The sequence below is a fragment of the Lutra lutra genome, chromosome 4 (genome assembly GCF_902655055.1).
Source record: "Lutra lutra chromosome 4, mLutLut1.2, whole genome shotgun sequence".
In the NCBI taxonomy this organism is placed as follows: domain Eukaryota; kingdom Metazoa; phylum Chordata; class Mammalia; order Carnivora; family Mustelidae; genus Lutra; species Lutra lutra.
Window position 1 is genome coordinate 55706255 of NC_062281.1, and position 27581 is coordinate 55733835.

The 27581-nt window shown below is 37.9% G+C and overlaps 1 long non-coding RNA gene across 1 annotated transcript; it reads left to right on the forward strand.

Moving 5' to 3' along the window:
• The first annotated feature begins 1633 nt into the window (after positions 1–1633).
• Positions 1634–26423, forward strand: LOC125099021 (uncharacterized). The gene is made up of 4 exons (XR_007127006.1): positions 1634–1821; positions 2303–2378; positions 9034–9119; positions 26375–26423. It is a non-coding gene; the product is annotated as an uncharacterized LOC125099021 (long non-coding RNA).
• Positions 26424–27581: the final 1158 nt, after the last annotated feature.

The following is a 27581-nucleotide window of genomic DNA, read 5'->3' on the forward strand; positions in this document are numbered from 1 at the left end:
GAATGTAGGAAATTCAGATTTCAAACGTTAAATGGTAGTTTACCATAGGGAAGGTCAATAGACCCATGTAGGTACAAAATTCTTCCTATCTGCCCAAGTGTTAGAAGGAGTAACACTATGACTCATTGCTGTTCTGTTTTATTTTATTCATTTTGTCCTGATTACAAACATAATAAAATTTTACTACCAAAGAATTGGGAAATAGAAACTAAAAAAGAGAAAAATACAAATGACTTCAAAGTTCACATCCAGAAATAATAACTAGTCAATTATTAAATTATATTTCATTCCGATCTTTTTCTCTATGTATATATATTTAATCTACCTGTTTGAATGTCATTTATTTACTTAACTATTTATATTTAGGTAAAATTACCACACTATGAAGTGATGTTTCTGCTGTCTTTACTTAATGTTACATAGGGAATATTTTCATTTCATTAAAATTTCCTGTAATTACCACTTGCAGGGACTGCAGTGTGTCCCATTGTCTGGATATGCTATAATTTATCTCTTTCTTCTCTCTTTGTTAGTACTTTCAATATTTCCAATTGCATATCTCTGCTTTTAAAGCCTATCAGACAAGAGGACAGGGAAAAGAACCAAACTCTGAGAACTGTCAGCCCTCAGAGAGAAGCTGAGAAAGGAAACGAAATGATGGAGGAGCTTGCTCTTTGATGATCATCCTTTACCTATACTTTTGATCTTATGTTTGATTATTTTCTTCAGAAAAAGTTCTAGAAATTGCTGTGACTAGAGTTGGGCTTTTTTTCCTTTTCTTCAATGAAGATTCAGTCTTCTTTATCTAATCTGCCCTGGAATTAATCAGGAAGTGAGCATGGATGGCTTAAATCCAGCAGACCTTTTTACTATAACTTTACTTTGTCAAAAAAAAAAAAAATTCAATAGCTTGTCTTTGTAAATTACTTGTAAAAAAAAAAACCTTGTCCTCGTAAATTCTCCAAATGCATATGCATCTCCACATGCTCTTTCATCAGATTCCTCCATAAGGAATACAGTAACTCCCACCTCCCGCCTAGGAGGGATGTTTAGGGTTCTAAAGCATACGAGGCCAGATAATGGGGCTAGCATTTCAGGGAGGGACATCATAAATATTCTCCTTGGTCCTCTAAGGGGGATAAAATTATTTAATACACAACCACTTATTTAATGTTTTAGGCAGTGCACGATGCGCTGGAGACCTGTACAATTTGGACAAAGGATATAAAGTAGTTTATTTTGGTTTAAGAGTCTTTTCTCCATCACAAGTGGCACTTTGAAACACCTATCAAAATCAACAGACTTGATTCTTTTGAAGGGGGTAATTGGTTGTTATAGCTTGAATGTTTATGTGCCCCCCCCCCACCATTCACATGTTGAAGTCTTTACCCCCAGTGTGACTTATTTGGAGATGGGGCCTCTAAGGAAGTAATTAAGGTTAAATGAGATTGTGAAGATGAGACTCCAATCCCATAGGATTAGTGTTCTTATAAGAAGAGACACCAACGAGGCTTGTTGTCTCTCTCTTTCACCCCAGGCACAGAGAAAAGGCCATTTGAGGACACAGCGAGAAGCTGTCTGTTTACCAGCTGGGAAGAGAGCTTTAAACAAACAGGAACCCGCTATGCTGCCACCTTCATCTCAGACGTCCAGCTTCCAGAGCTGGGAAGAAATAAATTTCTATTATTTAAGCTATCCACTCTGTTGTATTTGGTTATGAAAGCCTGAGCAGATTAATATTTATTAACCTAGTGTTAGACAGAAGCTCAGAGCACAGGGGACACAGAGGTTGACTCGCTGAACACCAAAGCCAGGATACATGTAAGAATTTAAAAAAAAAGACTTGATCTCTGGTGTGTGGAAATAAGATCAATTTAGATAAATGAAACTAACAATAGGTTGTAAGTTTTATCAGGTTTTTTTTTTTTTCCCCAAACTTAAGTGATTAAATTATGGAACTTCTGAAAAAATCAAACTCTTGAACTTCAAGGCCAGAGAGTCTAATTTTGGCAACTGGGAGTAGGGTCTTTGTGCTTTATTTTAAGAAAGCATCCCAAGTAATTCTGATGATTAATTGGATTTTGGAAGCACTAATCTAAGTATTATAGTGCTTAATTTTTATTGCTTTTTAAAGAAAGACATTGCTCATTTTCCGTTCTTCTTAAGATGAGCATAACAATGCATGGTGGTCAAACTGACTCACATCTGAGCCATTGTCTCTTATAATTAAGAAGGAATTTAATAAAATCTTGTGCTCATACTATCTCTTTATCACCTCATTCTTTTTAAATTCTCTTTTTAGGAAACTTGCCTTGAAGCATGAGTCATCTTTTATTCAGCTTCAGAAGAAACATTTAAGTCTTTGTTTCATTTCCAGGGTAAGTTTTGATTGCTTTAGAGAATCAAGAAACAATAGATTCATCTTCCCCCCCACAGGAATATTTCAGAATAACAGACCCTGATTTCATTTTTAGTCTCTTTTGTGCTATTCTTTGTTCTATTTGTAAAGAAAATTTTCTTCTCCCTCTTATTCCCTTTCCCTCTCCTCACCACCTCCAACATTTTCAGACACTCTAATTTTTATGTGATCTCATTTTTATAATTTGGAATTTGATCAAAGCTATTAAAAAAAGGAGCAGATGCTTCCTGAAAAATGCTGTTGTATCTTTGTTTTAGAGATTGTTCTATATAAGCATCACAGATTTTTCTATTTTTCTGATTATTTACCCTTGTATATGTCTTAGTTTGATTCAAAATTGACTACAATTGACTCTTGTAATCCTCTTTAAAACATTTTGGGGCTGATGTGGCTTTCTGTTTTATTGAATTGCATGATATAGCTGTGCTTGAAGGGGAAAAAGTAGTTGAATATTGGCAATTTCATATGATTCAGCCTAATAATATACTTGGTGGCTGAATAAATGGAACCTCAGACAGAATAAATGACTTTGCTCAAGGTTATCCGAATGTAAAAGAAAGAATTAGTTTCAATGTGCTCTTTCCCTTGAACTATAGTTGTTTCTCTTTATTTTTTTAAAATTTTTAAAAAAAGATTTTATTTATTTATTTGACAGAGAGAGACAACAAGAGAGGGAACACAAGCAGGGGAAGCAGGAGAGGGAGAAGCAGGCTTCCCACCTAGCAGAAGACCGATGTGGGGCTGGATCCCAGGACCCTGGGATCATGACCTGAGTGGAAGGCAGACACTTAACAACTGAGCCACCCAGGCACCCCAGTTGTGTCTCTTTAAAAAATATGTATATATTTACCAACATATGCAACCTGTTTTCCTTTTTTCCACTAAATTGAAAACAATAAGATCTTAAATTGTGTTACTTAACTTCTATAGCACATGCATACAGTTCTGATTCATAGAGAGGACACACTGCATTTTTATTGCTCTACACCAAGCAGGGCTATTCCATGTTGCTTTGTAAATAGTCACAGTTTTAAATGAATGTGCCTTTTTAAAGGTGAGAAATAACTGTTATCATTCCTAGAACTTAAGATCACAGTATAAGGAATTTTTAGATGGGATATTTTTGTGTGTTATAATGGAAATGCCTAGTATATAAAGTATAAAGGTGCTAATGTTATTTTATCTATGTGATACTTATTATGTCTAGAAGCTGCTGCAAATAATCAGACCAAAAGGGAAGTAGTCATAGGATAAGACCTAAGTCCTGGAAGTTTGTTCTACTAAGATTGCAATTAATGGAAATGTTATTGGAGCTTTTGGAAATACCAAAGTGAGGTTCTTGAAGTCATAATTGTTGAAGTAAACTTATTATTTTAATAGTCTGGTTCCTCTTACTTCCTTGTATTCAGATCCCTTCTTGTGTAACTCTGCCATGAGCAGGTTGGCCTGCCCCTCCTCTTGACTCATGCTCTATGTGACTCGTTTGGCCAGTGGAATAAAGTAGAAGTGACAGCGTGTCAGCTCTGAGCAGAAGACTCATAAAGCCTTGCACAATTCTGCTTATGCACTAGAGAAGTGGTTCTCAACTGGGGGCAATTTTGGCAATATCTGGAAACCTTATTTGTTGTCACAACTTGGAGAATTCTACTGGATCTAGTGAGGAGAGGCCAGGGATCCTGCTGAAAAGCCTGTAACTCCCCATAAGAAAAAAATTATTCAGTCTAAAATATCAACATTATTGAGGTTCTTTATAGACTCTCATCCTGCAAGAAGGACATGCCTAGACTGGCCCTCAGGTCTTAGGAGGAAGATGAAAGACACATGGAATAAAACTAACTTGCAGAAATATGAGCCAGCCCGTCAAGGTAACTGACACTCAGCTTTGTGACTTATGAGATTTAATATAAATGATTTCATATAACTAGGTCTCGAGGTGGTTTGTTAGGCAGCAATAGCTAACTAATACAAGCTTGCAACAAAGAAAAGGTGAATGTTGGGGACAAAGTCACAAGTCAGTAGAACATGTTAATCAATTACCAACCAAAAGATAAAAACATTAAACAATTGCAGTTCTTAATCCCTACCAAGAGAATATATTTTAGATTTTTTTCTGTGAAAAGAAATTCAGAAATTTGTAATTTGTATCATATTTGTATAATAATTTGTACATTTTATAAGTCAAAGGATAAAGAATAATAGTATATTAACATAAACAAGAACCTCTGTTCTTATTAAACTAAGTAATTACTATAAAATATACTGTATACAATTCAGTTGCATCCATACTAATTAGGTGCCTTCAGGCCCAGGCATCATGATGAGCACTGTAACTACAGGGAAGAAAATAGTCCTTGCATACAGTAAGCTCCCCATACAGCTGGTATATTCAAAACTTTGTATTCATGTATTTTTTTTTTTAAGATTTTATTTATTTATTTGACAGACAGAGATCACAAGCAGGCAGAGAGGCAGGCAGAGAGAGAGGAGGAAGCAGGCTCCTTGCTGAGCAGAGAGCCCGACGCGGGGCTCGATCCCAGGACCCTGAGATCATGACCTGAGCCGAAGGCAGCGGCCTAACCCACTGAGCCACCCAGGCGCCCTGTATTCATGTATTTTTAACGAGTGTATCATTGATTTAGGAAGAGCACTAACTTAAACAAGTCTATCCTTGGAGCTCCAAATATTAATCTCTGCTTTTTCTGAGTCTTTACGCCTCTCTTCTACTCTCTGTTGGTATACTTGGGGCTATTTTTACCTCCTCAGCCAACATGGAAATGTAAAAAAGATGAAAAAAAAAATACATGTCCACGTACAAGTCAGAAGCACTCACACAGGAACATGGATACATGTGGAGGTATATGACTAATAATAGAAGATTAGTAAGGCAAAGGCAGTGGAGAAGTGGGATTCTGCCTAGAAAAGAGGAGTAATGGGGCCTCATTCCTCAAAGGCAAGAGGGGGAGAGGTTAGATTTTTCTATCACAAGCACTGGGGAGCAAAGCTAAAGAGACTTATTACTGGCTATTCTCCAATATATATTCCTCTTCCTTGGTCACCCCTTGCCTGTGGACGAACCAGAGTTCAACAATTCCAGAGACTGGAAGTTTCACCGAATGAAAAGATCTTGGAAACCTTATATGGAGATGAGAATATTAAAAAACACCCCATTTGCCATTTGGACTTTTCCTACGAGAAGGTACAACTGGGAACATGTAACACCACATGCAATCCTACATAACCATATTTTTATTGCTTTGTTGAGCCTACATTCTATTTTCACCTGTGACACATTGATACATGCATTTCATGCTATTTCAAGATTTAAACATTTCTCATTAATTTTTCATTTTCAAAATATTCTTTGTCAATAATATAATTAAGTTTGTGATTATTCCTACTGAGGTCTGAAAATATGAAATCTTAGAAATGTTGTTTTTCTCCTTCTATAGTAATCCAACATATTTTCATAGCAGCAAGGCAGAATTTCCTGGTAGCATGGTTTCTATGCCTCCCACAACAGAAAGGCTAAAAAAAGGCTTCAAGTAGAGAGACTATGCATTTTCTTCTAATTGTGGCAAATTAAAGTTGGGGTGATGAATAGATCCTAGGGTGAATGCCTTGGATCCCCCCTCTCTTGCTATTTATACCTGTTGTAAACATTCTGCAGAAACAGGACAGACTGACACCCACACTTTGAATTCAAGAAGGATGATGCCATATATACACCAAGAGGGTATGAAAATGTGTATTACTCACATAACAAGGCTTTGTGGGAAAGCAAGGCAGGATTCTCAGGCGGGTCTAAAAATGGCCCAGCAAAGCAGTGAAAGAAAACTGGCTGGAGGTTTTTGTGGTAGTCACAAGGGTGTGACTAGGGTCATGATCTCACAGGTAGCAGGGCATCCATGGTGTGAATTCCTCTGGCTCCCTAGGAAAGAGCCCCCAGACTTTGCTATCTGCTTGCTGAGATATAGGCAGAAGGGGAAAGGGCAGAGTGAGGCTTAAAAGTTTTTTGTAATCAAACATCAGAAATGGAGTCAAGCTAGTTCTTAACATGCCTTTATGGAAAACCCTTTGGGTATGGATGGAACAATGGGACTTGTTCCCTTGTTTGAACATGGGAATATATAAAAATGTGATGGGTTGTCACTTGTGATTTTGTTACATGGTAAAGGTGAGGCTGTTGCTCCCATGATTAATAGCACAGTATCTATATACATATGACCCCACCCACACTCATTCTCCTCTCCTGCTGAGCTTGAAGGAGCAAGCTGTCATGCTCTGAAGTGCCTATGGAGAGGGCCACCTGCAGGCGACTGTGGGCAACCCTTAGGGCCAAGGGCTTCAGGCCTCCTGCTCCAAGGAATCAAATTCTGCCAAGAGCCGCAATTATATGAGCTTGGAAGATAACCCTGAACCTCAGATGACATTCAAGCCCAGTTAACACCTTGATGGCAGCCTACAAGATCCTGAAGCAGAAAACTCAGTGTCCAGACTCCTGATCCAATAAAACTGTGAGGTACTTAATGTATGTTATTTTAAGCTGCCAAGTTGATGGTACGAGATGCATCAACAATTAATATATATAATATGACTAATATACCAAGGCACGACAGTTTTTTCTAGACTTTTCCCTGTATCTTTTGATGTGAGGAAAAGATGTCTGATTTTAAACAAAAGATACTTGATAGGATTGTATTTTTATTTTGTTTGAGTAGATGGCAAAGAGATTAAGGCCAGAGGTGGAGGTCCTTCAGCATAGTGGAGGGTCTCAGGATGGAATGGACAGATAAGAACTTCAAGGGGGAGAGAAAGGAGGAAACTACTGAGATAAGCATGGCATCTCAGGTGACCTCAAGCAGGGTTCTGCCCTGGGAATGGGAGAGACACTACGAAGTGGTAATTAATAAGATGCTTGTGGTAACTGGATGTAGGCAGTAGGAGATGAAGGAATCCAAGGGAATGCAGGATCTTTGAGACAGTGGCATGCAGACAATGACTAAATTATTGATAGAAACTGGCCAAGTCAGTGAGAGCTTGATGTGGGGAGAGGATTACTTTTACATTAAACATGTTGAATTTGCATGGACTAAAAGTAGAGTTGGGGTTCAGGACCAAAATTCATTCCTCATAGATTCAGCAGACATAGCACTGAGGACCTTCAAAGGTCTGCCACTGCATAAGCTCTGGGCATAAAACAGAGGGACAATCCAGTGAGTAAGTAGGCACGTTCTCATGGCACCTGGGTGGTTCAGGTGTTAAGTGTCTGCCTTTGGCTCAAGTCATGATCCCAGGGTCCTAGGATCGAGCCCTACATCAGGCTCCCTACTCAGTGGGAAGCCTGTTTCTCCCTCTCTCTGTCTCTCTCTGTCAAATAAATAAAATAAAATCTTTAAAAAAATTAGGTATATTCTCTGCCTTTAAGATGTTTGCATTCTAGTTTAGGCAGACACGTAATGGTTACATTCATACATTCCTACTGGGTAGGAGTTCCGTGACAGAGGTAGGATGAACACATTGTAAAGCCAAAAAGTTGTTGAGAATCTTTCTCATCCTTCAGCACTCAGTTCAGGCTGACTCTTCCCCGACCAGGCTCTCCCTAATGCCCTGTGGCCTCAACAGAGCACCTTCACGTACCTGTCCCCTTCTGTGGTGATTGTTTGTCAATACCTCTGTTTTTCTTTTCTTACTAGAATGTGAGTTCCCTGAGGGCCCAATAGTCTCTTTCCTCTCTCCTTTGTATTCGGATGCCTCACACAGCCCTTGTTACAGAGTTGCACTCAAAGGTCCCTGTTGAATGTGTTATGGTTGGTGGGGTAATTAACTTGTTTAAGGTGTGATTTGCACAAGGAAGGAGGGATTGGGACCATTAAAAAAAAAAAAAAAAAAGCCAGAGCCCCAGGGAGGGCTGTCTCTGGTATCTCTTCAATAGTCTTTTCATAAAGCAAGCCTGTCAGCTCCCAGGACACATGTGATGGGCCTATTAAGGTTTTGCCTTTTTATAAAAAGTAACTTTAGATGTGTGGAATGTCGAATTGGCATTATTATCCAAGGATACTCATTACCAGCTCAGGAGGCATCTCCCTGTAGGCACATATAACCCTACACCCGAGAGGCCTTTGTGACTCAGGCATTCATCCTGCCACACTACAGGCGGGGCACTGTGCCGCATTCGGTATGTACACTTCCAGGGTCTTGAATTGACATGCAGCATGTGGGGGCTTGTGGAAAACAAGCAAAACAACAGAAAAAAGCCAAACTAAAATCTGAGGGAAACAGCTCCTGTACCTCACAGTAGTGATGATCATTGGCCAGAGAAAATAATTACCTTCATAAATTAGAAGTCCCTTCAGTGTCCCACTTCATTCTTTCTGAATAATGAAAACGATAACTTCTGATGTTGAATATTGTTTTCTTTCCTTGAAATCTCAAAAGACAGATTTTGCAGATGTTTTCTAAATGTTTGAGCTGTTTTGCCACCAAAAAAAAAAAAAAAAAGCGTTTCTTTATTTGGATTTAATATTGCAGATATTTGTTTCATTGAGGTGATATGTATAGAATAGCAAAATGAGCATAGACCATTTTCTGTTTCTTGGTGTTGAAATCTTCCTCAGGGACACAGAAAGTGGTAAAATAAAGTGGAGTGCTCCAAAGAACATGCCCTAAAGGGAGTATCTGCTGAGTGGAGAAAGGAGTGGTGGTAAGTCTGGAGGCCAAGAAAAACAAGGCTGTTCCCACCCCAAGTCTAGCCCTGACATAAGTGCAGCCATCTTGATGTTCCAGATTATCACAAAATATTTCTTGGGTTCTGACCTACTCATGTTAGCACTTTAAACAGTCCCTCTCTCCTTTAATGATTGTTTTTAACCCCTGGATTCAGCTGCCTCCGTCTTTCGTAACTCCCCTACACATTCCCCAACTGATCAATGTTGACCAGAGTAGGTAGGGACAACTCTACACCCCTACTCAGCAGGAAGAAGTTACAGAAGATGAGACCTTCCACCTTCAACAACCTTAGAGATTTAAGGGTCAAAATTGTTCAGGGGGAAATGTGGAGGCTGAGAAAATTAAGGCCATCCCACCTCAAGTTTAGCTGATGTGGGAAACAGAGGGAGAAGAAAATCATTAAAATTCCTCACCTATTGACAAGCTGTTGAAATAGAGTGGCTCGCCCCTGGGGACTTAACTGCCCTCACCCTGAGATTTTGCTAAGGACAATCCTAGCCTGACTGACCCCCTATGCCGACAGGTCCGACCAGAATCCTGTAAGTCTACTTTAACAATTTCTTTAGGAAACTTTATCTCTAAACCTCCAAGATAGTGTCTAGAATCATTCCCAAGTATATGACCCACTGATATACATCTAAAAGGTCTCACAGGAAGATTTTTATTATTGGTAATGAATAACCTTTTCCTCAGACAACAGCTAGCCCCTCAAGGTCCTGGAGACCTCGCTTCCAGAATTCCTTAGAGACTTACATCATCCATAACCCCCTTTGTCCTCACCCACCGCCGAGTCCACCCCTACTCTGCCTTTAAAAACTCTGACTGTAATCTGGTTCAGGGTCCAAGTCCCTACTCCGCTGTGTCGGGTATACTTGGGCCCAGGCTTAAGCTTGTCAAATAAACCCTTGTGTGATTGCATTGGTGCTTGGCTCCTTGGTGGTCTCTTGGACGCAAAAACTCGGGCATAACAGTAAGTGAGAATACACAGGCAGTGGATAATCCAAGTTAAGCATTCACCCACAGTCATTTAAACTGTTGCTTATTGTGCACTGCGACATAGATCAATTGCTATACAGGTGCTAATATAAGGAAAACCACAAAGAAAGTTTAAGGTTTGAGGTGATTTAATTCTTCCTAGTGCCATTGGTAAATTCCTAAAAGAAAATATTTGGATGAAGGTGGTCTAACCAAATGTATATTAGAAATAAATACAGTTTTTCAAAAAGAGGTCATTTGTGCCTTTGATTTATGACTAAGTCCACTGATGGTTACACAGCCACATACTCTATCTTAACTAACCTCAGTCTAAATAGCGACAGAGAGCCAGAAATTTAGCAGGCTACAATATTTGAGTTTCATTAGAGTGCCTCTTATCAGTCACTCTGCCTGGAAAAAGGCCAGTCCTGGGTAAAAGATCAGATTCTTCAAGATGCCTCCCAACTGAATGATGAAGTTCTAGAACCTAGGTGAGGTTCAGTGGGGTGAGGTCTGGAGCCAATGACCAAAAAAGAATTCTTGAGACATCTTTGGTGCAAAATGGTGGTTTATTAAAGCACGGGGACAGGACCCATGGGCAGAAAGAGCTGCTGCCCTGTTATCCTGAGGAGTGGCTGATTATAGAAACAGGAGTTGGGTAGGTGAGAACAAAGGGAGTGATGTTAGTCTCTAAGGAATTTTGGAAGCAAGGTCTCCAGGACCTTGAGGGGCTAGCTATTGTTGGGAGAAAGGTTATTTATTACTAGTAGTAAAAATCTTCTTGTGAGACCCTTTAGATATATATCAATGGGCTGGCCATATGCTTGGGAATGATTCTCAACACTATTTTGGAGATCTAGAGATAAAGTTTCACATTTCTCCTATCAAGGGTCCTTGTTAGTGAGATTTGGGTTTAGAAGAAGTTTAACTTTATTTAGGGCTTGAGGAACTGAGTTATTTGCCTCTGGAAATTGTGCTATTGTTAAGATAGCTTCTTTGTTGTAAATCTCTAGGACATTGGTAAACCAAGGGAGACTTCTGTCTTGCAGGATTGTGATCTCTGCAAGTTAATTATTTGCTTTTCCTTTAGGGCAGCCAAGGGTGGCTGAGGAATGTCACACATATTCCCGAGGGGATTGAGTGGAGAGGGGGTGCAAGGTGCCAGCTTTTGCTTTGTCCTCAGCCAGCCTCCTGCTCCCTCATCATGAAGGCAACTGTTTCACACTCCTTCAAGGCAGAGGTTGATCCGAGACCAAGAGGGAAGGGAAGGAGACAGAAATCTATAGTTAGAAACCAAATATTTTTATAATAAAAGGTCATATCTAAACGAAGATCTTTAAGTGGGAATTTTATTATTGTTAACCTGTCCTTTCTGCCCTTTTTGTGTTCATTATTTTCGGTTTGGATCCCTAATCTCTTTGTCCAAGTTTGGAAGAAGCCATATTGGCAACTGATGAGGAGGGCTGCACATAAACTGGAGAATTTGTATTTGGATCTGGGTGCAGAAGAGATTTTAGACTTTCTTCAGAAAGTATATAAATATGTTTACGTAGATATTAGCATTTCTAAAAATATGTGTAGATATTGGGCAGCCAAAGAGGTGAACTGTAGTAGTCATCAAGGTTGACTTCCTAATATCCCGCTCCAAATTATTTGCACAAGATAATCATGATGTCTCATTTCCTTTGTCAATCCTAGGCAAGGAAACTTCAATGGAATATTACTATAGTGCTTCTGGAAAATGGTTTCCTGCTTCTCCAAAAGATACCCCCAAAATTATATGGTTTCATTGCTGACTCTGGAAGTTGTAACTCTGGTTGTACCTACCATGTGAAATTTCTGCAGCTATCTTGCAACACTTTGAGGACTGGTCCAGCACAAAGAGGAGGGAGATCAACAGGAATCATAGAAATGTAAATTTGGAGTCTCTGACTGTGGACTCCATGATTTAAAATAATACATTTCATTACTGCTTAATCCAACTGGAACTGGGTCTTTTCTTATTTAAAGTAAAAAAAATACTAGCTTGCGAATAGGTTATACATGGGCTGTTTTGGTTCCTTTAATACAGTGGGACCTGATGATTTAGTTGATCTGCATATATCCACTGGGTATACATCAGAAGTAGAGTTGCCAGGCTTAACAAATCAAAATGCAGGATACTCAGTTAAACTGGAATCTCAGATGGACAAATATTTCATGGGATATATGCTGAAATTTAAATTTACCTGGGCACCCATATTTTATCTGACAACCATAATAAGGATATCTTGGTGATAAGCTATAAATAGATACTTTTTATGCCCCAGGCTATTCTGGCTGCTTACTGGCAAAGAAGACCATATTACTTATGGATGACAGTGCAGAAGAAAGACGAGTCAGAGACCTTGGCACTCTTGTTTATACTGGGGGTAGGGAGTTTAGATTATGTGTGGCAATTTTTTTTCTATGAAGAGCCGGATAACAAATAGTTTAGGCTCTACAGGCCTCAGTGTCTTTGCTGTCACCATTCCTCTCTGTTATTGCAGCTTGAAAGCTGCCACAGGCAATATATTAATGGGGAAGTATGGCTATGTTTCAATAAAACTTTATTTAAAAAACAGATGAGCTATATTTGCCTTGCAGGCTGTAGTTTGGTGACCCCTTATCTAGATCATCCAATGGGGACTGGTGATGGGACATGACTTGCTCAGCCAATCCCAGAACAGTCTCTTAACACTTCATCTCTGATCCTATAATGTGCTAGATTGAGTTGCTGAGTTAGAAAATTTGATAAAGCCCCATTTAAAACCCTTGTAGAGCCCAGGGCAATATTTACAGCTTCTATTGTTGCCCATATGCCAAAACCTTGATTAAATAGAACCTTCCTTTTCAATACAGAAATGAAGTGTGGAATTGGAGGGGAATGGCAGACAGCAAATGAAATTATAGGGATTGCAATGTAAGAGGCAAGATCCATTGTCCTAGTGTTAATCATCTCTCCCTGAAATAAATTTACTGCAAGCAAAATAAGAACATTTTAGATTCAGGATGACACAATAAAAATAAATACCAACTCTAGGAATAGTAGTAGATCATCAGAACAGGGTACTATGAGCAAAGTTTACCTGTGAAAGAATAGCATATCTAGGTTTGGTAAATCAGAAAGATTAAATTAAAGTTCAAGATGTAAGAGACTAACTGGAGATACCTTTCTGGATCACAGACAGAAAGTTTAAATAGATGAAAGTGATGATAATAAATAGGGAGAAAATGAGGCAAATTTCTTTCAAGGAAATAACAGAGCTCAGATTGACTTATTTCACTTAGCCCAATACCCTCTAGTTCCATCCACACCAAGTGAAATAAATCAAGAGAAAGACAATTATCATAGGATCTCACTCATATGTGGAATTTAAGAAACAAAGCAGAGGATCATAGGGGAAGGGAGGGAAAAATAAAACAAGATGAAATCAGAGAGGGAGACAAACCATAACAGACTTTTTAAAAATTCAACTAGCCAACTTATAGTACATCATTACTTTCAGATATAGTGTTCAATAATTTATCAGTTTCATATATCACCCAGTGCCTATCACATCACATGCCCTCCTTAATGTCCACCACCCATTATCCCATCTTCTTTCCTCCAGCAACCCTCATTTGTTTTCTGTAGTTAAGAGTTTCTCATTGTTTTTCTCCCTCTCTGATGACTTCCCACTCAGTTTTCCTTCCCATTCCCAATGATCTGCCTGTTTCTTATGTTCTACATATGAGTGAAACCATATGATTAATTGTCTTTCTCTGTTTGATTTATTTCACTCAGCATAATCTCCTCCAATTCCACCCACATGGATGTAAACAGTAAGTACTCATCCTCTGATGTCTGAGTAATATTCCATCATATAAATATACCACATCTTTATCCATTCATCTGTCGATGGACATCTCAGGTCTTCCCACAGTCTGGTTATTGTGGATATTGCTTCTATGAACAATAGAAAGCCTCCCTTACAATCAGACACGCTGGGGCAGGGCCCACTCTCTGAGTTGTAAGAAGTTCTTCTGGAAGTCTCTCATGTGCACCAAGCTCAGAGTCCTTGCCCTAAAGAAACCAGTTCTCACATCCTACCCTGAGCGAATAGACTTCACTGCCAAGAGCTGCACAGCACGGAGACCCCCAGAGCCCTCACTGAGTGATTCTGCCAGGCAGCCCTGGGAGACATGTTTGGGACCCTGGCTGAGTGCTCTGCTGAGTGCTATGTTCTGATAACACTGTTCCTACAGTTCCTCCATTCTAGGAGAAGACATGGAGTGTGAAATTTCTCACTGGGCAAGTGTCCTCAGTCCCACCCAGTCACTGGGTGCCCAGAGTCTGAATGCATCCATGAAGTCCTGTGATGTTGGCTGGATCCCCTTGCCACGTGCACCTGGCATCCAGCCCCACCCGTCTCCCTGAGACAAGGTAGTAATGAAATCCGTGGGGCCTTGTTTGGACAGCATTCTAAAACTGGCCAGTTTGATTTTCCTAAATATAACATACAAGAGTGGGGGTTGGGGTTCTGAACACATGAAGATTCTGTCCCCCATCATCTAGTGGAATCGTCCTCCTTTTATGATCAAAAGCTGAATTGCTTTCCCTTTATAAAACACAGCTAAAAAGGGGGGAAAAAGGGTGTAGGTGCCCCTTTGGATCACTGCATTTGTATCTTTGTGGTAAATATTTAGTAGTGTAATTGCTGGGTCATAGGGTAGCTCTATTTTTAACCTCTTGAGGAACCTCCATACTGTTTTCCAGAGTGGCTGTACCAGTTTGCATTCCCATGAGTTCAAGAGCGCTCCCTTTTCTCACCATCCTTACCAACATTTGTTGTTTTCTGTCTTGTTAATGGTAGCTGTTCTGACTGGTGTGAGGTGATATCTCATTGTGGTTTTGATTTGTATTTCCCTTGATGCCAAGAGACCTTTAATCATAGGAAACTGAGGATTGCTGGGGAGGCAGGAGGGTGTTGGGGGATGGGGAAATTGGGTGATGGACATTAAGGAGGGCATGTGATGTGATGAGCACTGGATATTATATAAGACTGAAGAATCACTGAACTCTACCTCTGAAACTGATAATACACTATATGTTAATTAATTGAATTTAAATTAAAAAAATTAAAACAAAAGGAGGTAACAGAGCTCATGGAACATAATCTATAACAGAATCTAGAACAAAAAACAATAGCAGAAATAGTTCCTGACCTGAAAATAATATGGTTCAAGAAATCTGTAAAAAGTTTGATTATCTAGCCATATTCAGAATGTATTAAAAAATACCTTATAAGCATCCAAGTAAATATAAAAATGAATATAATTTATATTGATATTAGATCTCTTTCCAAAGGATTAGCTTCCAGAAAACAATAAAATAAAAAATTTCTACCTACACTGTCTTGGGGTAACCAAATTAATTTTCATGGATGAAATGTAGAAGACATTTTAGATGTTTATAGAAATAAAAGCATTTCCGTCAAGTTATCCTTCTTACATAGACGTTTTCCAATTACTGAAACAAACTTTAGAGTCTAAGAAGAAGAGGTTGTAGATAAAAGAGAGTAATGATAAATATTTTGGCCAGATAAACCTATAGAATTACTAAATGTTTATACAGTTTGGTTTCAAATTAAGTACATTAAAAATATGTGGAAAAAAGCCCAGTGTTTGGAAAGCATTTTTTTTTTAAATACAGATTTAAACACCCTAAATTACATTATAGAAAACAAGGAAAATTGCAGGGGAGTGAGAAATAATGACCAGATACATATAGAAAGAAAATAAAAGCCCTGAGATTCTCCTTAAATAATTATAAACTTTAAAAAATCTGCTTATTGTTTTATTTCAAAATTAGATAAATATAATTTTGAGCACTTAAAAACACAAGATACCCACTAATAAAATTAAAAATTGAATACATACCATCTAAATTACTACAGAAGTTATAGACAAAATAGATTTTGTTTGTATAGTCCCCGCCTCCCCTAAATAGACTTGGGAGAAAAAAAAAATGGTCTTTAAGAAATACATCACTTAAAGATAATAATGTCCAAATGAAAATGAGCCTTTTAAAATGTTACTGTCCTCCAAATCATATATGGGGAGTAGCGTAAAAGGGGAATCCTATTTATTACATATTTTCAGACTTAGTCCAAAACAGAATGGAAGCTTTCCTCTTCTCATGCATCCTTTGGTCCTGCTCTTCATTTTCTCCATCCCTCTCTATGTCTCGCTTCATATCAGCTTCATAGTGTTACCTGTTTTACACCAGTCTCCCCTCCTGGAGACAACAACCATGATGACAGCAATGGTGTTTCAGCATTGCGTGGCCTGACTCCTAGAGCTCTCTGAAACATCAGTCCCCATAACTATTTTCCTACTTACTCTGGGGCAGTCAAAACATTATGAAAAATTATTAAACTACATGTAAAATAAAACTTATTAAAAGATAAGCGCACTCATATGAATTAAAGAACAAAACTTAACCATATGCTGTGAATAATTAAGACATGGTGCAGTAGGGTTGCCAATAAAGACATAGGTAAATGTATATTTGGCAAATACGGATAGAAGTGTACCAGATACATTTCTAAGACCAAAACATCATTCACTATAAATTGATAATCCATTTTGAAGCTGTAGCCAAAATTAACTCCAGCGTGTCAAACATCATATTAAAATATTATTTTAATTATCTTAAAATATATAAAACAACAGAAATAGAAGGAGAAATCAACATTTCAGATCAAGTTTATAAAAAAGGTTTCAAGGACATAGGAGATATGAATGGTAAATTACTGAAAATATCCTTCAGTGATGCTGCCTTTATGGCATCTGTCTGAGGTCTTTATGACAATGAAGATGCTAACACCAGTAAATAAAATAATTTAACCACAAGAATAAATATCAGGAATTTTTCTAGATATTCTAAAAATATCATCTATCGTAACAGCCTGATCAGGTAGACATATTAATATCCATTGGAAATGTAGATATCTGAGATTATGAAAGGCTAAATTAACTTATCCGTGATCACATAGTCTTTCAAAGAAATGGACAAAATTTGAAATTGTATTTGTATGATTCCAGGGCTCATGCATTTTCTATCATGCTGTGATGCATATTATGCTCAAAGACTTTCATCACCATAGTAGGAATGGAATGAACATGAATCATGGCTCCTCATTAAAATATTTATTAATTCTTTATAATAATATTTTGGTTATTTTTATAAACATTGAATAGGAAATTGAAGACAATTTAATCCTAACTGTGCAAACAAAATAGAAACATTGTGTTTCTTAAAAAAACTTTTTGTGTTTTCTACAGAATGAGTAGCTTTTGCTTTTTTAAAAATTAGCTCCCAAATCCACCCCACCTAGGATTTGGTAGCATTTTGGTAGGTCTCAGGGAACCTAAAATAGGAAGATTTCTGGCACCCAAGGTCTAGTATTGCAGAAGAGTTGAATAAGGCACTAACCCATACAGAAACACTATCAAAAAAGTTTTTTTTAAATGGGAAGGCACCCTACCTCCAATTTTTCTGGCTTCTGATTATTATTGATTATTGATTATTCAAGAATATTCTTTTATTTAAAAAACTTATTTGTAAGTAACTTTATAACACAATTTGTTAAAAATATTGCTTCTTATGTTTAGATATTTGAAAAATAAAATATCTTCAAAGCAAGCCATTATTCGTGATATTTCTGTGAAGACAATTTTTTATTCTTTCTTTTTTTTAAATTAACATATAATGTATTATTAGCCCCACGGGTACAGGTCTGTGAATCGCCAGGTTTACACACTTCACAGCACTCACCATAGCACATACCCTCCCCAATGTCCATAACCCCACCCCCCTCTCCCGACCCCCCTTCCCCCCCTCCCCGCAACCCTCTGTGAAGAAAATTTAATGAGAAATATAAAATAAGCTCTCCCTGTTGGAAACTAGCTGACAGATTACTATCATCCTGGACAGGCTTGAAACATTTTAGGGTTGAAACATTTTGTTTCACAGAATTTGGCCTTGTTCAGCCCTTACGGAGGTAATGTGTGGGTACTGGGTCTTATTGAACATGTTCTGTTTAACACAGAGGAGGGATTATAGTTCTGGAGATGTCACTGCAATGCCGGGTTACTTAGATTCAAGTAAACTGACCTATTCGCAAGGAGAAAGACAGGGCAATATGGGCTTTTATTTCTTTTCCCAGTAAAGACTGGCATTCCTTTCCCACCCAAATGGATGAATAACTGATTTTATGATCAGATTGCAGTCTCCCGCTTACAGAGTGTAGAGCCTGAAGCATACTAAAGTCCCACCAGCAATTTTTATTTCAGGCCTGGAGTTTTAATTTGAAGAAAGACGTGCCAGGGTGAGGAATTCCGCATCAAGTTTTATATTGCGGAGAGAGCCTTTTCTTAAAAAAAAAAACAAACCTCTCTCCCTCTGACAAATAAATGGATGGGATCTTTAAAAAAAAAAAAAAGTATTAAAACAAAAACAAAAACAAACCAAACCAAACAAAAAAAAAAACGCTCGAGCCCTCATGTATTGCTTTTCACTGTGTGGCTCTCTAGCAGAGCATGCTGAGTTGGCCATCTAAGGCTATGCAAATCCCTCTACCACGTATAAAGTCCGCCTTTCCTGTTGACTCTGGTGTAGTGCCGTTCGTGTTCACAGCTCCTACATTAATGGTTTGCAAAAGCAATGAGAGCATGTCAGTGCCAGAGTTAGCATGCACTTCTGATGACTCTGGAGGTATATTACCTTCCAAATAAGGCAGATTCCCAGAAGACATAACCATATCTCTCGCTCCAGACATCCCAAAGGCCAGTGATAATGACTGCCTAGTGATGCACAAAAAATTGTACAACCTTCATTTATGAAAGCCGACAAACTGTGTAGCTGTGTTTTTTTTTTTTTTAAGATTTATTTATTTATTTGAAAGAGAAAGAGAGCAGGGGAGAAGGGGCAGAGGGAGAGAGAGAGCAAGAATCCTCAAGCAGACTCCACACTGAGCATGGGGCCCGACTAAGGGCTCCATCCCAGGACCCGAGATCATGAGATGAGCCAAAATCAAGAGTCAGATGCTCAATTGACTGAGCCACTCAGGCGCCCCCAACCTCTGTAGCCTTTAATAACTACTTCTAAGAGTTAATTAACAAGGGTTGCAGTTCTGCTCAGCAAGTACCGAATGTTTAACATTTTAATAATGAAAGATTGATTTGGGATCTATTTTTAATTTTGGAAAAATACACTAATAAGAGGTTCCCTAAGAAGAAGTGGGGAAACAATATGACTAAGAGACCAACCACCCACAGTAAGTTTATGAGGTTAATTGTGGGGTATGGCTGGATAATGGAATTTCTAAGAATATACTAGGCACAAGATGGAGAGAACATGTGAGAAATGGCTCTCAAGTTCAATTCTTTTTCTTTTAGTTTTTTCATAGCTTCTAGAGTTCTGGGTCAATATCCTTGAATAAACAGTGAGACCGTACATTGTATTCAAGTCACCTAACCCATGACCAACCAGTTTTATTTCGGTCAGGGGGAGAGACCATGGTTTGACACACCAGCAGAATGACAAAGTCTGTCATAGCAAGGAGAGGATAAAGATAAGCTCTTCCAGCACTTCCTGACCTGAAAAATAATAGATGCTTGATCCTTCTCCAAATCTGATATTACACAGTTCATCTCTAACCAGCCTGTGATTGCTTTATGTGGAAATGGTTGAGAGACACAATAAAAGAGATTCCACGAAAGGCAGAATTTGATACTCACATGGTGCTCAGTGTGTTACTTCAGTTGGATGTCTTGCTTTCTGTAGTGTTCAGAACTGATTCAAGAGCACTGCCGGCAAGCCACTATGTTGCAAAGTTTGGTGTTCTAGAGACATTCTGAACAGAAGTAACCTGAAAGTCATAATATATTGAGAGAGTTACTGGTCACGTTAGACATGCAACAAATATGTGTGAAGCAGGAGGCTTGCTGGTAGGAGGCATCTCATTTCACCAGCCGGTCTGAGTATTTTGGTTAAACTTCGGTCTATAATACAGAATCTGTTAGGTATGGATGCAGCAAATCCAATGAGTGAGAAACAGAGAGTGCTATTACAGAATCATTGCACAGAGACAGATAGAAAGACACACACACATGCAAACACATTCACAAGTGGCATTTGTGTATCTTTTGAATTCATTTCCCTCCTAAGAATTTCTGGAGATGTTGACCTCAACACTTTTCACCTGAACTTTTGCAATACCTTTAAAATTATTTCCTAGTTCTTGGGGCGCCTGGGTGGCTCAGTGGATTAAGCCTCTGGTTTCGGCTCAGGTCATGATCTCAGGGTCCTGGGATCTAGCTCCACATCAGGCTCTCTGCTCAGCAGGGAGCCTGATTCCCCTCCCCACCTTCTCTGCCTGCCTCTTTGCCTACTTGTGATCTCTGTCGGTCAAATAAATAAATAAAATCTTTAAAAAAAATGATTCCCAGTTCTTAGTCTACCTTCCACAATATGCAAAAATTACTATCACTGAACATAGATTTAATCATGTTACTTAAGATCTTCAAAACAAAATCTACATTCATAACTATGATATATTTAAGCCAGACTAGGACATTTTGTGCCTCCAGCAAGTTAATAATTCATTAATCCTTCAAAGCAATGTCTTAATATTTGTTTATGGATTATTTATGTATGAGGCTGAACATCCATGTGAAAAGGGGGAGAAGAAAGCACTCAGCCTCTCTCTGATTATCACACTTAATTCAGCTCTGGTCCCAAACTTGCATACCTTGTTCTGTCAAATGACATTCCCATTACTAAACAGACCAAATTTTTCTTAAGAGAGAGAATTAGAATACTCCCAGAATATTCCTATGATGGAACAACTTCACTCCTATGCATTTTCCCAAGAAAATGAAAACACATGTCCACAAAAAATACTTATACAAAAATATTTGTAACCATCTTACTTATAGTTTTCCCAAACTGGAAAACAAAGTCCTACTATTTCTCAGCAGAAAAAAGAATAAATGAATTACCAGACATTTCCCACATTAGAATACCACTCAGTAATAAAAAGAACAAAGCAACATGGACAAATCTAAAAACAAGTACATTAAGTGAAAGCAACGAGGCACAAAAAAAGTATACATATTGTATACATTCCTTTATATCAAACCCAGATACAGGCAGAACTAATCTGTAGTGGAAGGACAGATAGTGTGTGTAAGACAGAATTAATTAGAAGAGGCATATGGAACTCTTGGAGATGGAGATATTCTTTATTTTGTTATGTATCTTGTTTCATAGGCATACACAGTTGTCAAAATCTATCCAACTGAACATATAAGATCCATGCACTTCATTTTATGTTAATTTTATCTCAGTAAAAAAGGCAGTTATGAGCCATTTGTTGTTGCTCAGAGGGATACCTTCTGGGGTATCATCCCTTGTCTCAAGTAGCTAATGAGTTTTCTCTAACACATTCAGATTTTTATTTTCCTGAGAGGAATCCTAGTAGATATGTTTTTCTGTACATCATTACTTTCTAAGAAGTTACTAGCACCCAGTGATCTTTCACAGCCCCATATAAATAAATGCATTGAGCAACTACCCATCTGGTCAGTCCAAACATGGTCTCCATAGCTGATGATCCTGATAAACTTATCCCAGCCTGCCGTTCTAGCTTCATCATCAACACTGTTCAACACCTGTATTCATTTCACCCACAAAGAACAGCTGACACTTCCTGAACATATCTGCAATCTATCCAGTGTTGTATATGGAACATGGCTGCCTGGGTGGGACTCTCCCCTTTCACATTCACTATGTTTATAAATGTTGCTGGACCACCTCACAGCTCTACCCTCATCTTAACTCATGTGAATTGGGAATATGGAATCTAACTCATAGGATTTTATGAGTATAAATGAATGTGTGTGTGTGTGGTTTGGAACAGAGTCTGGGTGGCTCAGTAGGTTAAGTGTCTGCCTTCAGCTCAGGTCACAATCCCAGGGTCCTGGAATCGAGTCTCACACTGGGCTCCTGGCTCAAAGGGGAGCCTGCCTGTTCTGCTCCCTTTGCCACTCCCCCTGCTTGTGTTCTCTCTCTCTCTCTCTCTCTCTGTCAAACAAATAAATAAAATTGTTAAAAAAAAAAAGAACAGAGTCTGACAGATAGTCCCTTATAAGTGTTACTTATTAATATTTCAATGTTATTTCTGATTTCACGCATTTGCTCTTGTTTTTAAAATTCATTATTATCTTCCATCCCATTTACTTTATTGTTAAAAGATTATCTTCTTAGCTTGGATGTCCTTAAAAAAGGGAATTTACATTTTTTACAAAAGTTAAGTTCACATGGAACATGGAACCATATAAATGGAATGAATTATATTCATGGAAGGTTTTGAGATATTCATAATTTTTTTTCCATTCACAGGACAATGTTAAGATCATTATGAAACCGATGTTCTGTTTCCTAGAGTTTTGTTTGCAGTACACCTTCATGTTAAGCTTCCCCATTTATTTCTTGTATTTTATTTTAGGATTACCGTTATGGCACAGGTGAGTGAGTGAAATACTGGGTAATGATCTGCTCTGTCACACTGACAGCTGTCTCTACATTCCACCTGCTCACAATTTTCAAAGATCTCCGTCTATGGATTTTTCTCCTCTAGCTGCTTTCTCCCCTTCCTCTCTCTCATGTAGCACTTTTTTTGTTTATTTTAAGAAAATTTATTTTGCAATATGATGACTAATCCTGTTAGTGGTAACAATTTCATATGGAAACTTAAAATAAATGTTTAGGTTGCTTGTTGCTTTTTGTTCCTTTCTTTGTGTAACAGTTATATTGTGATATAATGTACTTACCATCCATTTGAAGTACACAGTTGAATGGTTTTTAGTATATTCACAGAACTGTGCATCCATTTCCACAATCAATTTTAGAAAAATCTCATCACACCCCAAAGAAACCCTGTTCCCATGAAAAATCACTCTTCATTTCTCACCAATATCCTACCCTCAGCCCTAGGCAACCACTCATATACTTTAGGTTCCTACGTATTTGCCTCTTTGGACATTTCATATAAATATATTATATATATTACAGAAGTGTTCTTTAAATAATCTGAATATGGTTTCTTGCTCTTAGCATAAAGTTTTCAAAGTTCTTTCACACTGTAGCACATATCAGTACTTTTTAAATGGCTGAATATTCCATCATGTGTATATGCCACATTTTATTTATCCATTCATCAATTAACGGGCCTTTGAGTTGTTTCTATTTTGTGGCTATTATGACTAATGCTGCTATGACATTTGTGTATATAAATTTTGGGGTGGACATATGTTTTCATTTCCCTTGGATATATAAGTGGAGTCGAATTGCTGAGTCATTGAATACATAGTCATCCTTCAAAATCCAACAACATTTTTACTTCTCCACTTTCCCAAAAAGAGTTAGTAAATCACAGCATTTTATCTGCTTTCATAACATTTTATACATAAATGTATTGAGTGCTTTCTTGTTGTTATAATTATTAGGTAATAAATCTGTCTCCCCATTCATTGTGAGTCTCTGTGTAAGGAAATAAATTTTATTCATTCCCCCCCCCAGTAACTAGTGCATAAGTTTTCAGTAAATGGTCAAATAACAAACTGAGCATATGTGAATAATTTGTGACTTAGTCCAGTTTAATAATTAAATCGATAGGCATTATACACTGTGGGTCAGGTGCTGTACTGTGCCCCAAAGGTACATGGATGGGTAAAAAGTTGTTCCCATTCAAGAGGGCAAAAATAGAGAAAAATCCTCGGGAAGTTTCCACACAGACACCCTGCCCACACTGGCTCACAGGGCCCACTGATACTGATAGCCTAGCTTCTGGCTGCCTGTACTCTGCAGGAAAGGAGATGGGAAGAAATGGGGGAAAGAGACAGGACTGTTGGAGCAGGAACTGGCCTGCCAAATGGAAACTGAAAGGTGATGAATTGTAGGAGGCCCCAAGCAGACCAGCAGGAACCCGTTTTTTTTTTTTTTTTCCTGTTAAAAATCACTTTATCAATGTCTTTTAAGTATTTATTTATTTATTTAGTTCAGTTAGCCACTGTATAGTACAACATTAGTTTTTGATGTAGTGTTCAGTGATTCATCAGCTGCATATAACACCCAGCACCCATCACAACACGTGCCCTCAGTCTGTTTCCCGGAGGAGTCCATAGTCTCTCATGTTTGTCTCCCTCTCTGATTTCTTCCCATTCAGTTTTCCCTCCCTTCCCCTATCATCCTCTGCGCTATTGCTTATGTTCCACATATGAGTGAAACCATATGAAATTTGTCTTTCTCTGCTTGACTTACTTCACTTAGCATAATCCCCTCCAGTTCCATTCATGTCAGAACCTGGGTTTTAAAACAGAAACTTTCTCAGTATGATGAGATTTGTGTTTATTACAAAGGCAAAGGTGAAGTTATATTTAGGAGCAACCTATTCACCAAAAGTGAATGGACCAAAACATGGTCAGGAGGGCAGTGGAAAAAGTGGAGCTCACATTAAATCTGAAGGTGTTCACAAGTTATTTATTCACAGCATAACACATGTTTGTTGAGCAAATACTAGGGTACACACTGTGTTGGCCCTTGGGAAACAAAGGTGAATAAGGAAATTTCATAACCACTATATGCATAGACAGGTGTTGCATATATATGTGTATTTTTTCCTCCTTTGTGAGGCACCCTTGCAAATTTAATATTAGCTTTTGGGGGAAAAGAGCATGGTGCTAAACAAAAAAGTCAACTCTCAGATTCATTCCAATATTTGGAATGTAATAATATGTAAAAGGTATGTTCTAAAATTGAGGAAACATGTTGTACAATATACAATATATGTTACATGTATCTATAACATACTTATGTTACATGAAATTCCTAAATAAATGAACCTGAAAGATACTGAGTGTGAAGTGTTTTTTACACATGATCTCACTCGTTCTTTATATTCACAACCATATTAGAGGAGGTAACTGAGATTGAGCTTGTACAATGTGCTGATATATTTTCTATGCTATTTTACCAAAAACTCCACCAGGTAGGTGCTATATTGTAGATGAGAAAAAAGAGGCAAAGTCATTCACCAAGGTCATGAATTACCAGCCCACAGTCATAGAGCGAGTGGACAAGCCAAAATTTTGTACCTGGGTATCTCTGCTCTAACCATTAGACAATATTACTTTCTATATAAGGTGGATTTTGTACTTATTTTACAAATGAAGAAATTGGAGATGAGAAGGAGGGATAAGATACTCGTAAGTAGTTCAAAAGAAGCTCATAAGAAATTAAACCTGAATTTTAACCCAAAATTGTGAATTCTAGTATCTGCACTTTCCTTATCTATATTTTTGCTGCACAATAAAGACTTTTTGAATGAGTAGTTGAGTAAATATGCTACTATAAAAATTATTTTTGTTTTAAATAGATCTCTTGGCAATATATAGTTTTAAGTCTCTCTGTTGCATATCTTCAGGACTATGCTATGTTGGTTGGGGGATATATTTAGGGATGGGGATTTTTCATGATACCCTTCAAATCACACTTGAAGGAATTTGGGAACACTCTGTCCTGAAACACATTACCCTTAATGCTAAGCTACATGTCATTAATATGGACTAGCACATTAGGCTTATAAAATATAAACATTTTAGCCTTTAACATACATTGAGTTTTAAAGTGCCTCACATATGATTATCACAAAAACACATTTGATTTCTGAGTGGGTTAGAAGAGCAGTCTGTTTGAGAATATATGCTAATGATGGTTTTGTTGTGTGTAGAAATTCATACGGAGCACCATCACTGATGAGATACAAGACATTTCCAAGTTATAAACAAGAAACTAGAGCAAACACTGTTTTAAAAGTGACAATGGAGTCATTATTAAGAACATGTTCTGTCCTTGGAAATTTAAACTCTGTGCTCCTTTATTCTCTTTTGCTCACCATTGGAATAATATGCTTTGTCTTGAGAGTGTTACTGTCCAACTTTCACAGAAACTTTTCCTTGAAGTCCTGAAGAACAATGAACTTTTTGCATATAATCAATCATTTCTCAGTACCATAACAGCATGTTAAGGGGGAAATAGAAAAAACCCAGGATATTTTTAAGGGCTGCATTCTTTGGTTCAGGGAAAGGATTTCATGGAGTTAATGACTTCTATCTTTCCTTTCTCAGGAATGTATATAAAGATATATTAGTTCCCATTGTTGACAACTTCTGCAAACTAAGTAATAAGATACTTAATCACAATACCTTTAAATAACACAAACTTATTATCTCACAGCTCTGGAGGTCAGAAGTCTGAAGTGGACTTTAATGGGTTAAAATAAGGTTGTTGGCAGGGCTATGTTCCTTCTGGGGGGTTTTAGGGTTTAATCAATTCTTTTGCCTTTTCCAGATGCTATAGGCCAACTACATTTCTTAGCTGATATCCTTTTCTACCTTTTTCAAAGCCAGAATCACAGCACCTTTAAATCTCTCTCAGACTCTCTTGCTTCCCTATTTTACTTCATATAATCTCTAGTGATTACATTGACATCATTGGTGTTGCCTGTCACAGTAGAACAGGAGCAAATATTGGCAATTTTTGTCTTTTTTATGGTATGAGGTTGGCCACCAGACGTACAGAAGAAAGCTGATTAAATAATCTGATGACTGGATATACTCTTGCGAGATATGTCATAATATTAGCTTTTGGTGAAATTCATTTATGAGCTTATTCTTTCAGGACTGTAAACTTCAGAGTCAAATAACAAGAAACTTTTCTTGACACATGAAGCCAGAGCTATCATTTGTCAGTATGCCTTATTAACCAGATATTTTTATAGAACTTGAGTTGATGATACTAAATAATTGGGCAGCTTCTTTCTTACCTTTTGATATTAACATTTTAGGCACATTCATGAAGGTGTTCTTAAATAGCTGGTGGTATGAGACATCTCTAATTCAAATTTCAAATTTGCTTTAATTGAAGCCACATATATATTTTAGTATTAGAAACAGAAGAAGAAGAAAGGAGAAAGTTACTTGACACCTATCAAACACAGGATATTTTAGGGTCTCTAGGAATTTGGAGAAATTGAAAAATATTTCAGTCCCTAAAATATCATCTAATTCAAGAAGGATTTCAAGCATGCAAGGATATTTAAGAAGTATTATAAAACACATTTAAAAAATAAGGATCTTGAGGCACCTGGGTGGCTCAGTGGGTTAAAGCCTCTGCCTTCGGCTCGGGTCATGACCCCAGGGTCCTGGGACCGAGCCCCGCATCGGGCTCCCTGCTCAGCGGGGAGCCTGCTTCCTCCTCTCTCTCACTCTCTGCCTGCCTTTCTGACTACTTGTGATCTCTCTCTGTCAAATAAATAAACAAACAAAAAAAAAA